The sequence below is a fragment of the Coregonus lavaretus genome (assembly GCF_964263955.1).
Source record: "Coregonus lavaretus genome assembly, chromosome: 40".
Taxonomy (NCBI): domain Eukaryota; kingdom Metazoa; phylum Chordata; class Actinopteri; order Salmoniformes; family Salmonidae; genus Coregonus; species Coregonus lavaretus.
In genome coordinates this window covers 10,361,469-10,377,631 of record NC_140027.1, presented here as the reverse complement: position 1 = coordinate 10,377,631, position 16,163 = coordinate 10,361,469, and the positions used below count along the sequence as shown (strand labels likewise).

Here is a 16,163-nt window from a genome sequence, read left to right as displayed (position 1 = left end):
ACACCAACTATTTGAATCCGCGTATGAAGACCATGATCAGACCAAGACCAGTTTAAATACAGAAAAACTAGATTTAGACCTAGACACAGACCAACCAAAGACTAAGGTCCCAAGATTCAGACCCAGTGAATTGAGACCATGATGAGTTAAAGACAGAATGGTCTCAATACCACTAGAGCAGTAGAGTAATCTTGAGTATAGTTCAGTATAGTTCAGTATAGTATAGTATAGTATAGTATAGTTCAGTAGAGCACGAATTTGGGTCAAGTTGAATGGCCCTCTCATACACCTTTGAATTCGATTCAACAACATTTCACCCAGAAGTCATTTAGTAGGAGGCAGATCCAAAAAAGTTGAGTCAATGAGCCCTCTGAGGTTTTACATGAGCCCACTGAGGTTTTACATCTGTCACATATTGGGGAAACCTGGGGCTAGATTCTATGTAGTTAGATTTTGGAGTAGTGAAGTCTGTGCATGAGTTATATTGTGTCAATTGATACCTGGCATTAATGGAACAAGAGCAAATTCTAGACAGGGCTTCACACCAGATCTCATCCAAAATCTCAATATTGGCTTTTCACCCCAGGTCTCCTCGAGATGACTAGTAGAGGCCTCCATATAGTTGGAGAAAAATGATACAAACTGGGAGACTAGGTGTTCTGAGTTGGGAGGGCGCTTTAACTGGTCATAAAATGAGTGTCCCACTGGGCACAGACGTCAATTCAACATCTATTCCACATTGGTGTTCTACGTTATTTCATTGAAATGACGTGGAAACAATGTTGATTCAACCAGTGTGTGGCCAGTGGGGTTGCACATGGATGGTTTCAAAGTTTGGAATTTTCCCTTTGACATAGTGTCTGACTTGTAAATTGTGGGAACATTTTTTAATTAGAATGTTCAAATGTGTTATTTTGAATGATTTAATGATGCAAATTGCTTGTCTATGTATAGGTTTTCAATTGTGTCCAGACGCTTCTTCTTCCATTCAACAATAACTTATCAGACGGGGATGGAACAAAATAATGATTAAAACATATTAGGGTGTATACAGAGGCATCAGGCACCTTATAAACATGCTTAATGTAGTTTAGAGTTCTTAAAGAGTTTCTCAAAACAAAGTTGTTGTCTGTCAATTTGTTTGGGCACTCTGCTTTGGATAAAAGTAGTGGTATTTATTGTGGTCCTGGCTTCCATATTTAGCCACAGGGGGGCATCAGTGTCTAACACATCAGGGAAGCCCACTTGCCAGTGGGTTAACGCCCTGGTAGTTGCAGCCTAGTAGGAATATTTAAAGATGGATAGAATCACCTTTCCTTGGGCATTTGCAGGTAACCCCAAATAAATGGCAGGATTGTTGAGTCCAGTGCTTTAAAAAATGAAGAGGTATGAAAAATTGGGAGATTCTGGCAAAGATAAAGTCACCTAGGAATACACATTTTTTTTTATAGCATTAACCTTTTCATGTGATTAGTCTCCTCCACTATGTCTCCCACAAGATCCTCTTTCAGAAAAGCTTGAAGCACTCTGCCTCAGATGGAAATGGCAAGGGGCTTTGCACTCCAGACAGCAGGGCCAGGAGGGGTGAAATGGCTGGCTACCGCAGACCTCCTGTACTTCACCCACTGTTGGTCTACCACCATCACCACAAGCATCTTCAGCGGGACCTGTGACTTAGTCTGTGGGCAAGCGGTCCTCAGATTCAGGGTTCTCAATGGCCACAAAGTTGGGAGGCAGCTCCTCACTCTCACTGTCGGGAATCTGATTCCTCACTTTCATACTCAGATTCATAGTCAGAATTTACAAAAATCTCCAGACTTACCGCATTTGTGAGTGTTCTCCTTTTGAAAGACATTGCTCATGCTAAAGCTTAGCCTACCAGCTACATACATAAACAACAACACTGAATGGCTGACGTGATTTGCTGCCGTTGTGGTGATACTGATGATTTGTCTCCACAGATGGTTTGTTTACATAGCAGGTAAGGATAATTAACGTGGCAGGTTAGGAGAACTAACACAGCAGGTGAGGTGAATTAACGTAGGAGGTTAAGAGAATGAGGTTAAGGTTAGGAAAAGGGTTAGGGTTAGCTACAATGCTACGGTTGTCAACAACTGTTGTCCCCGACGTGACCACTAGATGTTGTAGGACTAACTACTCCATCTAGCCCAGCCTCTCTCAAACCCTGGTCCATGGACCGGTCGCCGGACAATGGAGGAGTGGCACTGGTCCATGGTGGAATGCTTGCCGGTCCGCAGCATATTTGTCTTGAATATGATTGTTGTTTTTTGGAGGGTTCCGTGGCATATTTGACTCCAATAAATACTTGCTATAGGCCTACTTGTGCAATGCGCTGAATTATGCATGCCGCAGTAAACAAATTGTGTTGACATGACTAAGTATAGCTACACCACACACACAAGCTAGGCCTGCTGCGCAGCCTTCTCTCTCTCTCTCTCTCTCTCTCTCTCTCTCTCTCTCTCTCTCTCTCTCTCTCTCTCTCTCTCTCTCTCTCTCTCTCTCTCTCTCTCTCTCTCTCTCTCTCTCTCTCTCTCTCTCTCTCTCTCTCTCTCTCTCTCTCTCTCTCTCTCTCTCTCTCTCAAAATAACAGCTGCCTGTCAATACCGCTCTGTGTGATTGCTCAGACTTGCCTCAGCAAAGGTGCTATGAAGCCATCGAAAATGCGCAGACATTTCGAAACAAATAATCCACATTAAAGGATGAACCAGATTTAGCAAGCAAAAATTATGCACAATAATTTCACAGACAACGAGAGTTTACTGAAGGCTTCATACTTCCTGTCTCATAACATTTGTGCCAGGCTCCTTTCACTATAGTTGAAAATGTGGTCATGCCCTCAGTCGTGGATGCTTGCCGAGAAGTTTTAGACCCAACTGATGCCACAAAGATCAGTGAAATAAAATCCCACTTTCCAATGACACGGTCACACGTAGAATCCAGGATATGGCAGATGATATTGAATCACAGGTTTTAGAAAGAGCCTTCACATCAAATTGGTTTGCAATACAATTAAATGAGACCACTGACATTTCAAATGCCTACTTCTTGTATATATTCTCTGCATATATGAAGAATGTCTTTGTTTCAAATAGTTGTCTCAAAATTCAAGTGCAGGTGAAATATTGCGTGTTCTGAACTAGTACATAAGGGGACATGGATAAGGATTGGACCGTTGTCTCGGGATCATAGGCCTACCAACGAGACTGCTGCCCAACCTATCCATGCAGGGATGTGCAAGTGACATCTTCCAAGCCAAATGATAAAATTGCTGCTTTCAAGAAAAAGCTGCGCATCTGGAGAGACTGAGTGGATAGAGGCATTTTTTATATGTTGCCCCTATTCTCAACTCTGGCTGACGAGGGTGATGTAAACATGGATCACATGCATAAATTGTTGGGGTCATATCTGTGCAAAACTCTGCTCAAAGCCGAGGATTATCCCGTCACATTCTGATCCATTGAATGCAGTGGATGCGTGATCAGTTCACCAGCACTGAACAGACTCCACCCCTATTTAGCTCTGGACTGTTCTGGATGATTGTTAAGCTTCGTGTCGTTTACGCTCTTTGTTATTTCGCATTATCATTGTTAAGTAAACCTTGACCTTGTTAATTCTTGCGTCTGCGTCCTGCCTCTTCGTATACTCAGTACTTGTCACAGCAATGTATATCATGTTATTTCAAGTTATCCCTTTGAAAATATTTGTACATTTCAATAATATATTTGTTTTTTAAGCTGTTGAATACAGACTTCTGGTGCCAAATATGTCTGTAAAAGTACACCATGGAGATTTATGCTTGTGGTCTAGTGACACCTTAAAAGTACATAATATACTGAACAAAAATAGAAACGCTACATGTAAAGTGTTGGTCCCATGTTTCATGAGCTGAAATAAAAGATCCCAGATATTGTCCATACGCACAAAAAGCTTATTTCTGTCAAATGTTGTGTACAAATTTTTTTACATCCCTCTTCTCCTTTGCCAAGATAATCCATTCACCTGACAGGTGTGGCATATCAAGAAGCTGATTAAACATCAGTATAATTACACAGGTGCACCTTGTGCTGGGGACAATAAAAGGCCACTCTAAAATCAGTGGTGTAAAGTACTTAAGTAAAACTACTTTAAAGTACTACTTAAGTAGTTTTTTTGGGGTATCTGTACTTTAATTTACTATTTATATTTTGACAACTTTTACTTTTACTTCACTACATTCCTAAAGAATGACATCCAAAAGTACTCCTTACATTTTGAGTGCTTAGCAGGACAGGAAATTGGTCCAATTCACGCACTTATCAAGAGAACACGTGGTCACCCCTACTGCTTCTGATCTGGCGCACTCATTAAACACAAATGCATAATTAGTAAATAATGCATTTGGGCACCATCAGACTATTCTAGATGTATTGAGTGTTGGAGTGTGCCCCTGGCTATCCGTAAATTTTAAAAACAAGAAAATGGTGCCGTCTGCTTGGGTTAATATAAGGGATTTGAAATGATTTTACTTTTGATAATTGAGTATATTTTAGCAATTACATTTACTTTTGATACTTACTGCAAGTATATTTACAACCAAATACTTTCAGACTTTTACACAAGTAGTATTTTACTGGGTGACTTTCACTTTTACTTGAGTAACTTTCTATTAAGGTATCTATACTTTTACTCAAGTATGAAAATTGGGTACTTTTTCCACCAATATCTAAAATGTGCAGTTTAGTCACACAACACAATGCTACAGATGTCTCAAGTTTTGAGGAAGCGTGCAATAGTCATGCTGACTGCAGGAATGTCCACCAGAGCTGTTGCTAGAGAATTGGATGTTCATTTATTTACCATAAGCCAATTCCAACGTCCAGTATGTCCAACCGGCCTCACAACCGCAGACCACGTGTAACCACTCCAGCCCAGGACCTCCGAATCTGGCTTCTTCACCTGCGGGATCGTCTGAGACAAGCCACCCAAAGAGTTGATGAAACTGTGGGTTTGCACAACCGAATAATTTCTGCACAAACTGTCAGAAACCGTCTCAGGGAAGCTCATCTTCATGCTCATCGTCCTCACCACGGTCTTGACCTGATTGCAGTTCGGTGTCGTAACCGAATTCAGTGGGCAAATGCTCACCTTCAATAGCCACTGGCACACTTGAGGTGTGTGCTCTTCACGGATGAATCCCGGTTTCGTCTGTACCGGGCAGATGGCAGATGGCAGACGTGTGGGCGAGCAGTTGGCTGATGTCAACATTATAAACAGAGTGCCCCATGGTGGCGGTGGGGTTATGGTATGGGCAGGTACAGTGGGGAAAAAAAGTATTTAGTCAGCCACCAATTGTGCAAGTTCTCCCACTTAAAAAGATGAGACAGGCCTGTAATTTTCATCATAGGTACACGTCAACTATGAAAGACAAATTGAGGAAACATTTTCCAGAAAATCACATTGTAGGATTTTTTATGAATTTATTTGCAAATTATGGTGGAAAATAAGTATTTGGTCACCTACAAACAAGCAACATTTCTGGCTCTCACAGACCTGTAACGTCTTCTTTAAGAGGCTCCTCTGTCCTCCACTCGTTACCTGTATTAATGGCACCTGTTTGAACTTGTTATCAGTATAAAAGACACCTGTCCACAACCTCAAACAGTCACACTCCAAACTCCACTATGGCCAAGACCAAAGAGCTGTCAAAGGACACTAGAAACAAAATTGTAGACCTGCACCAGGCTGGGAAGACTGAATCTGCAATAGGTAAACAGCTTGGTTTGAAGAAATCAACTGTGGGAGCAATTATTAGGAAATGGAAGGCATACAAGACCACTGATAATCTCCCTCGATCTGGGGCTCCACGCAAGATCTCACCCCGTGGGGTCAAAATTATCACAAGAACGGTGAGCAAAAATCCCAGAACCACACGGGGGGACCTAGTGAATGACCTGCAGAGAGCTGGGACCAAAGTAACAAAGCTTACCATCAGTAACACACTACGCCGCCAGGGACTTAAATCCTGCAGTGCCAGACGTGTCCCCCTGCTTAAGCCAGTACATGTCCAGGCCCGTGCTAGAGTGCATTTGGATGATCCAGAAGAGGATTGGGAGAATGTCATATGGTCAGATGAAACCAAAATATAACTTTTTGGTAAAAACTCAACTCGTCGTGTTTGGAGGACAAAGAATGCTGAGTTGCATCCAAAGAACACCATACCTACTGTGAAGCATGGGGGTGGAAACATCATGCTTTGGGGCTGTTTTTCTGCAAAGGGACCAGGACGACTGATCCGTGTAAATGAAAGAATGAATGGGGCCATGTATCGTGAGATTTTGAGTGAAAACCTCCTTCCATCAGCAAGGGCATTGAAGATGAAACGTGGCTGGGTCTTTCAGTATGACAATGATCCCAAACACACCGCCCGGGCAACGAAGGAGTGGCTTCTTAAAAAGCATTTCAAGGTCCTGGAATGGCCTAGCCAGTCTCCAGATCTCAACCCCATAGAAAATCTTTGGAGGGAGTTGAAAGTCTGTGTTGCCCAGCGACAGCCCCAAAACATCACGCTCTAGAGGAGATCTGCATGGAGGAATGGGCCAAAATACCAGCAACAGTGTGTGAAAACCTTGTGAAGACTTACAGAAAACGTTTGACCTGTGTCATTGCCAACAAAGGGTATATAACAAAGTATTGAGAAACTTTTGTTATTGACCAAATACTTATTTTCCACCATAATTTGCAAATAAATTCATTAAAAATCCTACAATGTGATTTTCTGGATTTTTTTTCCTCATTTTGTCTGTCATAGTTGACGTGTACCTATGATGAAAATTACAGGCCTCTCTCATCTTTTTAAGTGGGAGAACTTGCACAATTGGTGGCTGACTAAATACTTTTTTTCCCCACTGTATAAGCTGCGGACAACGAACACAATTGCATTTTATCCATGACAATTTGAATGCACAGATACCGTGACGAGATCCTGAGGCCCATTGCCGTGCCGTTCTTCTGCCACCATCACCTCATGTTTCAGCATGATAATGCACGGCCCCATGTCGCAAGGATCTGTACACAATTACTGGAAGCTGAAAATTTCCCAGTTCTTCCATGGCCTGCATACTCACCAGACATGTCACCCATTGAGCATGTTTGAGATGCTCTGAATCTACGTGTACGACAGTGTGTTCCAGTTCCCGCCAAAATTCAGTAACTTCGCACAGCCATTGAAGAGACGTCTATGAATCAGAATTTTGGACATCAAAGTAAAACACAGTAGAGTTCAGTACAGAAGAGTTCAGTATAGTATAGTCAAGTAGAGTATAGTCAAGTAGAGTATAGTTCAGTACAGTACAGTAGACTAGAGTATAGTTCAGTACAGGATAATACATTAGAGTGTTCTCAACTCTAGTGTGCTCTACTGTGTACTCTACTCCACTCTATTCTACTCTGCTGTACAGTACAGGACTGAACTATACTCCACTTGACTATACTGTACCTTAACTGTACTGAACTCTATCCTACTGTTCTTTACTGTGCTGTACTCTGCTGTACTCTATTGTCCAAATGTGTGAAACATAGACGTCTATGATTGGTTCAGATTTGGTCCTGACCAAATCGGAACCAATCATTGACGTCTATGTTTGGGCCAAATGAATGCCAGTCCAGACATCTGTGGACGTTGAAATCAAGGCCAGGGTGGACTGACCAAATTTCCATGGAGATCTGGTGTCGTTCAGTGCTTAGTGGGTGAGGATGCTAGTTACTGTAAATGGAGAGAGAGAGAGAGATAGGAGAGGGAGGGAGAGAGAGAGGGGTTGTCCAGACTTTTAACACTCTTGCTTTGACCACCAGATGACAGAAAAAGAAAACAGTTATCAGCTGAACATAACAGCATGCCAGTGGAAGGCAGGACAGTGGTATGTGACCTACATATATCAAATAATCTCTCACACCAAGTTACTTCATTCCTCAGTCCCAACATGCACAGATGCAAAAATGGGCCCAGTCACCATCCCCTCACCCACCTCACACACACATACACATATACACACACTCACCCACAAAAATAAACAAAACAATTCAAATCAAATCTAAGTTTATTGGTCACATACACAGTTTAGCAGATGTTATAACGGATGCAGTTGAATTCTTGTGTTAATAGCTCCAACCAGTGGAGCAACAATGTCAAACAAGTACACAAATAACAAGAAAAAACAATAAATCTATAAATCTATACTCCATTAACTATATTGTAGCAGGGTTCATATGCCACAATTATTGGACATTTAGAGGTGCCCTTTATTCAGTATAACCACCCTATATGTTTCCTCAAACATCTAGTGCTTATGAAGACATTTTATATGCTATATAAAAGCCTTTATATGTTGTAGTTTGTTTAGAGTGGAGCCGCCTTCACAGGTTGAAGCTTTCCAGGATCAGGTCTGGACCTAAAGGCTGGACACACTGTTGCTTTAATGACTGTGTGAATAGAATTCTATGTATCCATGTTGTCTTTCAATTTGGACAGGAAGGATGCTGCTCGGTAAACGTTCCTGGGAATTATCGCAAATATATATATATATATATATATATATTAATGTATTTTTGTCGATGTTCAGTAGGAGGCAAATACCTGGCCTAAAGTGTGGACTCTGCCAAGATAAGACAATATAATGAGTTCCCAGTAAGCCAACCTGCTAGGGCTGAAATGACAGTTACACCGGACCTGGTGCTCCAGGACAGAACACCCCTTTTTTTAATGTTGTTTTGCATATCGATGTTGACAGAATCCATCTGGATCATAACAGGCTTATGTGAAAGCCCTTACAGTGTTGTGGTCTTTAATGTGATTGCAGAAGCTGTGTTCATAGTGTTGTGGTCTTCAAAGGCCCATTATATGCTGGGAAGATGGTAAAATAAAAACAGTGGTGAAGTAATCCGTTTATACAGTATATTTACCACTTTCTTTACCTTACCAAGTTTGTGGTTTACTGTGAACTAATGAATGATATTTGCTGATCTTGTCAAAGAACTCGTTTTAGGCCTGACATTACAGTTACAACAGGTTGTCCGGCACAGAACACGCTCTAGGCCAGGTACTGCATTTGAATCACACTTCAGAGCCCCCTTCTACTGCATATTGGCTAATTAAACTTAATTAATTTCTACAAAAATTCCAAGGAGTATTTACTCAGAGGCATCCTTCTGAATTCTATACACACTAGGGATTAATGTCAGAAACTGGGATCTGAGATTGCCTGAGCAAGCTCCCTCCAACAAAATGTCTGATACAATGTGTCTGCAAAAGCAATTGAAGAAATAGATATTCACAAAACACGAGATCAAGGGCTTACCACATTTATAAACGGTCTCTAAGTCACATGAAAGGTGCAATGTGTAACATTTCCAGGTCATTTCCCCTCAACTTTTTAATCTGATTTATTAATGCCTTTCTGAGTTTAGTACGGGAGACCAGGGGCAATTGGGGGGCAATTGTAACACTTTGAATTTCTCCAAACAAAACAAGCTAGAGTGAGAACTCACTCAGTACATGCATATTTAGGTTCTCTCCCTGCTTGAAAGGTTTCAGTCAAATATCTTACTATTTGCTTGTTTTATGGACAAATGTTTGTTATTTTGGGTGGTGAATGTAGTATTTTCCAGCGGCTGTATATTTTTCCTACTGTCCTGAGCATTAATGTCCAAGAATTCAAACTAGCATAATTTTCATCACTATATTTTGGTTAAACATTGACATGATTGACATGTGTCACGATTATTGTCTCTCACTAGGCACATGAGGTTTTGTCAGGGCTGCTAGGATTGGGGACAATTGTAACGCAGTGTTAAAATGACCCTGAGCAAAGCAGCCAAATGTTGAAAACAAGGTATTTTAACTTTAAGATGATATGAATAATACATTAATTATACAAATTCTCACTTTAAATAGCCTTGGGGTCATGTAGAGTGCCTAAGAAGTTGTAAACCAATATGATCTGGGCACCATCATACTATTCAAGATGTATTGAGAGGAATCGAATGGCCATGCACAAACAGGGGTCTTACTGTACATATTGGTTACGTACATAAAAATACTAATATTTCTTGCAAAATCATTAAATATGTCTATGATAATATGATCATTCATGAACATGAATGTTTTTTAAGTTAACTGAGTTCATTTGGTTTATTTTACAGATGTTACATTTGACCCTTGGCACGGGGGCAAATGTAAGGTCAGGACTTTTCAGATTAAAATAAATATTGTGATCTGACCGTCTTATCTACAGACCTATACATGATATGAATGATTAGGAGACAGATGTACGTTTCTTGTATCAAAAAATGACTGGCCTACTTCAAGAGGTCTCTGAGCCACAGAGTGAAAGACTAAAAAATAAGCCACAATGCTGAGGACGGCCAGCTGAGCAGATCATTATATCCGGTAACAAAATAACAAATCAACCTATCAGAGACGTTAAACGGTAGAACCACCATCCAATCGTACTTGTTCAACAGGTCAATTTGGCTACCAAAGGCAGATTGTTAAACCATCCAACTGCTTGGTTTAATTTCTTACCCATGGTCTAAATGGTGAGCCAATATATTTTTGCATGATGCTTCCTTGACTAGGCCACTGATGTCATTCAAAATTCAAGTGGTTGCACATACAGTACATGACCAAAAGTATGTGGACACCTGCTCGTCGAACATCTCATTGCAAAATCATGGGCATTAATATGGAGTTGGTCCCTCCTTTCGGGAAGACTTTCAACAAGATGTTGGAATATTGCTGCGGGGACTTGCTTACATTCAGCCACAAGAGCATTAGTGAGGTCAGGCACTGATAATGGCCGATTAGCCCTAGCTCACAGTCGGCTTTCCAATTCATCCCAAAGGTGTTCGATGGGGTTGAGGTCAGGGATCTGTGCAGGCCAGTCAAGTTCTTCCACACCGACTCGACAAACCATTTCTGTATGGACCTCGGTTTGCGCGTGGGGGCATTGTTATGCTGAAAGAGGAAAGGGCCTTCCCCAAACTGTTGCCACAAAGTTGGAAGCACAGAATCGTCTAGAATGTCATTGTATGCTGTAGCGTTAAGATTTCCCATTACTGGAACCATGGAAAAACAGCCCAAGACCATTATTCCTCCTCCACCAAACTTTACAGTTGGCACTATGTATTGGGGCAGGTAGCGTTCTCCTGGCATCCGCCAAACCCAGATTTGTCCTTTTTTGCGAATGCTCTGCCATGGAAACCCATTTCATGAAGCTCCCGACAAACAGTTATTGTGCTGACGTTGCTTCCAGAAGCAGTGTGAAACTTGGTAATGAGTGTTGCAATCGAGGACAGACTATTTTTACGAGCTACGTGCTTCAGCACTCAGCGGTCCGGTTCTGTGAGCTTGGGTGGCCTACCACTTCGCGGCTGAGCTGTTGTTGCTCCTAGACTTTTCCACTTCACAATAACAGCACTTACAGTTGACCGGGGCAGCTCTAGCAGGGCAGTACTTTGACGAACTGACTTGTTGGAAAGGTGGCATCCTATGACGGTGCCATGTTGAAAGTCACTGAGCTCTTCAGTAAGGCCATTCTACTGCCAATGTTTCTCTATGGAGATTGCATGGCTGTGTGTTCGATCTTATACACCGGTCAGCAACGGGTGTGGCTGAAATAGCCGAATCCACTAATTTGAAGGGGTGGCCACATACTTTTATGGCCACAATACACATTTTTGCTCATCCATTTAACACACATCCATGTACATTCACTGAAAAAATAGGAGGATTATATAACATGTAACTTTGTATTCAGACATCTTAAAAGTCACATTTCTGTATTAGGTCTATCCTTTAGCCTGTATTTTGGTCTGAGTGACTCCAAGATGCTCCTTTCAAAAAGTTGAATTGAAAACAGTATTGGTATTGTTGAATTCGATTTTCATAACAGCAAGCTAGAATTGATGGTTTGGTTAGCTAAACTAACAAATCTGTTTGTTTGGTTACCACGTCAACTATTGTAGCTATCTAGTAAACTTGCAAGCTACTTCATTTATAGGTTCAATCCTGTCGGTGATTTGGCTCAAAATCTTGCTAAAAATGAGACAACTCATACTTTTTGCATGTCCAACCAACCAGCCATTATGATGCAATATGATTACTTTGATAAAGTCAGTTAAATTACGAGGAAACCCCAATGTTGATTCAGCCTATTTTTGCCTGGAGGGAGGGAATACACTCCAGGATGTGTGACTGTGGTTATTGTCATGGCTGTAATGTCATTTTGTTTGTTATTCGACTGTGAGAGGTGTGGCCAGGTGGGGGAGTAAGCTGCAGAAAGAGTATAAGACAGGACTGCAAGGGGCAGAGAGACACTCATCTACTACTGAGGTCCAGAAGACATCACCAAGACAACCAGGCATCAATCAGTCAGCATCTTCCAACTATCAGAGGTTGGTTTGCTTTCACTGAGCATATTCTCAGATGTATACAGGTGGATAGGTGTCTAAGGGTGGTCTGGTGTATACAGGTGGACAGGAGTATTTAGGTGGACAGGTGTGTAAGGCTGGACTGGTGTAGGTGGACTGTTGCTTACAAGAGTATATTGGTGGACAACTGTATAATGTGACATCCTAACAACACTGTTTATCTCATTTGCTAGAGGATGATGACCCAGTGTGTGTGTGTGTTAACATACCATGTTCTATGTGCTTCAGGATGAAGATCCAGAGTGTGTTACTGCTGTTTTCTCTAGTGGGCGTGCTGTTAGCAAGCTCACTCAATAGCGATAACTCTGAGAAAGGTACGAATTTTGTGTGTGTGTGTGTGCGTGTGCGTGTGTGTTTGTGTACTACTAATACTGTTGGTTTTAATCTTAAATAATTTGATATGATGACAAATCTTCCCCAAGAGGATAGTGCCATGGAAAAGTCGGAGAATGGAGCTGTGAAAGCCATTGCAGAAGAGGAAGCATCACGTATGTACATATAGCTATCTACTGTATGTTTCTATCAATCTCTGAGCCTATCTATCTATCTGAAGATCATGCATGCCAAAGAGAAGTTACTAGAGGTTTATAACAACGGTGAAGGCTAACTCCATGTCTCCTGTTGATTAGCATGGTGGTTCTTTCATCATCATCATCATCATTATCATCATCATCATTATTATCATTGCTGATGAGGTACCAGAATGAGGTCACGGACGATCCTTTCCTGTCTCCATATGGAATCAACATAACTAATATTAGCCTACATTGCCCTACATCCATCCATTCATGATGGCAATGTTGTAGGGTTGACATGTTGTATTGTGATCCTCCAATAAACTTGGCCTTTCATGCATACATGTCTAGAAGTGTTGTTCATTCAGTTTTACAATGTTAACATGACCATACAAAACCACACACAATGCACTTCACAATTGTTACGAAACCACCTAGCCAGCTTATGAATACGCCTGCACTCGCTGGGTCTATTGCAGTGTCGCTAGCGTAACTACGTTTGAGCCTTCAAAATGGGTTTACACCAGAGGAGGCTGGTGGGAGGAGCGACAGGAGGATGGGCTCATTGTAATGGCTTGAATGGAATTAATGGAACGGAGTCAAACATGGTTTCATATGTTTGATACCATTCTATTTATCACATTCCAGACATTACAATGAGCCCGTCCTGCTATAGCTCCCCCCACCAGCCTCCACTAGTTTACACACACATTTTTGGGAACAGGGCTAGCGATTTCCTAAACCTGGTTGCACTGACATTAACACCTGGGTTTTACAGCGGACCTCTGTCTTACCTTGATTTAAATTACAGTTAGTCAGAAATCACTTACAGAAAGTTACACAATTATTGGCTCCCTTGATAAAGAGGAGCAAAAAAGACTGTTTAAAATAAATAACACAATACTGAGCTATAAAGTATTGTATGGTCCCCCCCAAAATTTACATTTATATTTTATACTAATACAGTTGTTGAGAGATTTTGTTAAACAAGTAATACTTATTGGCATCCCTGTTTTCAATAATGACACTGAGCCTATTTCTAAAATGTTTTATAAGATTGGAGAGCTCATTGGGAAGAATCTTAGAACATTTCTTTGTCTGCGCTTATCCAGTATCTCAGAAACGGACACCCTCCTGGGCTTTTCACGCATGACAGTGTCTAGGGCAAGGTTCCCAAACATTTTTGACCCACGACCCCATTTTGATATCTGAAAATTTTCGCGACCTTAACCATGTGAAAAAATTATGTAACTAACAGCCAATGTTTACTTTTGTATCTGGGGCTATGGCAGTCAATAGAAAAACATTCTAACAGTATTTCTGATGGTCTTCTCAACTGACATTCACTTTTAATGTGGGGTCATGACAGTCAATTGCAAATTGGTGTGACATAATGTATCTTATCTCACCACCACTAATGAGATGGGTGTGCTTGATACATGTCCCGTCTGAACTTCTCAAAGTAAAGGGGCTTGGTCGACAGTGTGTACCTCATCTCTGCTGTCACATCCAACCTGAATTGATATTTGGTTTTAATGCAGACAAGAGCACTGATGGTGCTTTCAAGACAACTAGGAACTCAGAAAATTACGCAGTCAAATCAAGACGTCAGTGATCTTCACTTCGGAAAGTCGGTGTTCTAGAAAGAGGCCCGAGTTCTTGAGTTGGAATTCTGAGTTGGATGACCGTTCAAAATGAATTTTCCCAGTCGGAGCTTGTTTTTTTCAGAGTTCCCAGTTGTCTTAAACGCACTGAAGTTGGAAGTCAGAAATTTCAGAGTTCCCAGTTCCCAGTTGTTAATGCTCAGAAGGAGACGGCAGGGTATTTATTCCCTTTGAGTCAGGAACTAAAACTCCTCCGTAGTGACCTGTGAATGCATTCGGTCACATGACAGCTCGATCAGCTGTTCGATTTCACTTACCGGCATGCCAACTGAGCAAGGATCACAGTCAAACGGATTGGGAAGTAAGTCCCAAACTGCTCCTCCAAGCGTTGGAGGTGAGCAGTCATCACTCGTGTGGGACACTTACTAATGATCTTTTCTGTTAGAAACATGCACAGCCGAGGGAAGGTGGCATGGTTCGCTTTTGAAAGACTCTCTCTCCAATGAGAATCCTTTCCTCTGAATCCACTGATTTGGTCACTCATCTGTAGAATGTTTTGTATTTCACTGCATGCTTGCATTCAGTTTCCCAAATATGCCTGTTACATAAGCAAGGAGACACATTTTATTTTCATTACACAGAAAGTCAAGTGGTTTCATACTGTAGCAGGCCTAGCCATTCACCGTAGGAATTATCCAAGTGCAATGGTCAAGTGTGGCCTTTTCCCATGATCTAAGGGCGCTCTCTGGTTGAAATGTATCATTTAGATATGAATAATTTTCATTAAGATTTTTAAGGTTAACCACATTACAATGATTTTGAAATACAAAGACGATATTAGATATATTTTTTGTATATATATATGTTTTTAAAGGATTTTAGAAATTCTCCCGCGACCCCATATCAGGCGACCCCGCATGGGTCGCGACACCTAGTTTGGGAACCGCTGGTCTAGGGTTTACCGAGAATGGGGCGACAAACAAAAAACATTCAGTCAGTGGCAGTCATTTGGGTGAAAACAGCTCATTGATGAGAGAGGTTGAAGGAGAATGTCAAGAATCGTGCAAGCTAACAAGCGGGCCACAAACAGACAAATAACGGCGCAGTACAACAGTTGTGTGCAGAACGGCATATCGGAACGCACAACTCGTCGATCCTTGTCACGGATGGGCAATTGCAGCAGACGACCACACCGGGTTCCACTCCTATCAGCTAAAATCAAGAAGAAGCGGCTCCAGTGGGCAAGCGATCACCAAGACTGGACAATTGAGGAGTGGAAAAACATCGCTTGGAACATGACAGCGAGTTCAGTTTACTTGAGTGGCCTGCTCAGTCCCCAGACCTCAACCCAATAGAGCATCTTTGGGATGAGATGGAACGGGCTGTTCACAGCATGAATGTACCGCCGTCCAATCTGCAGCAACTGCATGATGCCATCGCGTCAGCATGGACCAACATCCCTATGGAATGTTTCCGACACCTTGTAGAATGCCCCAAAGAATTCAGGCTGTTCTGGAGGCAAAGTGGGGTCCGACCCGGTACTTGATGTGTGTATCTA

At 41.7% G+C, this 16,163-nt stretch overlaps 1 long non-coding RNA gene across 1 annotated transcript; it reads left to right on the top strand.

The window, feature by feature from the left end:
* The first annotated feature begins 12,383 nt into the window (after positions 1–12,383).
* Positions 12,384–13,341, top strand: LOC311113732. Its single transcript, XR_014611029.1, has 4 exons — positions 12,384–12,450; positions 12,715–12,800; positions 12,909–12,974; positions 13,116–13,341. It is a non-coding gene; the product is annotated as an uncharacterized lncRNA (long non-coding RNA).
* Positions 13,342–16,163: the final 2,822 nt, after the last annotated feature.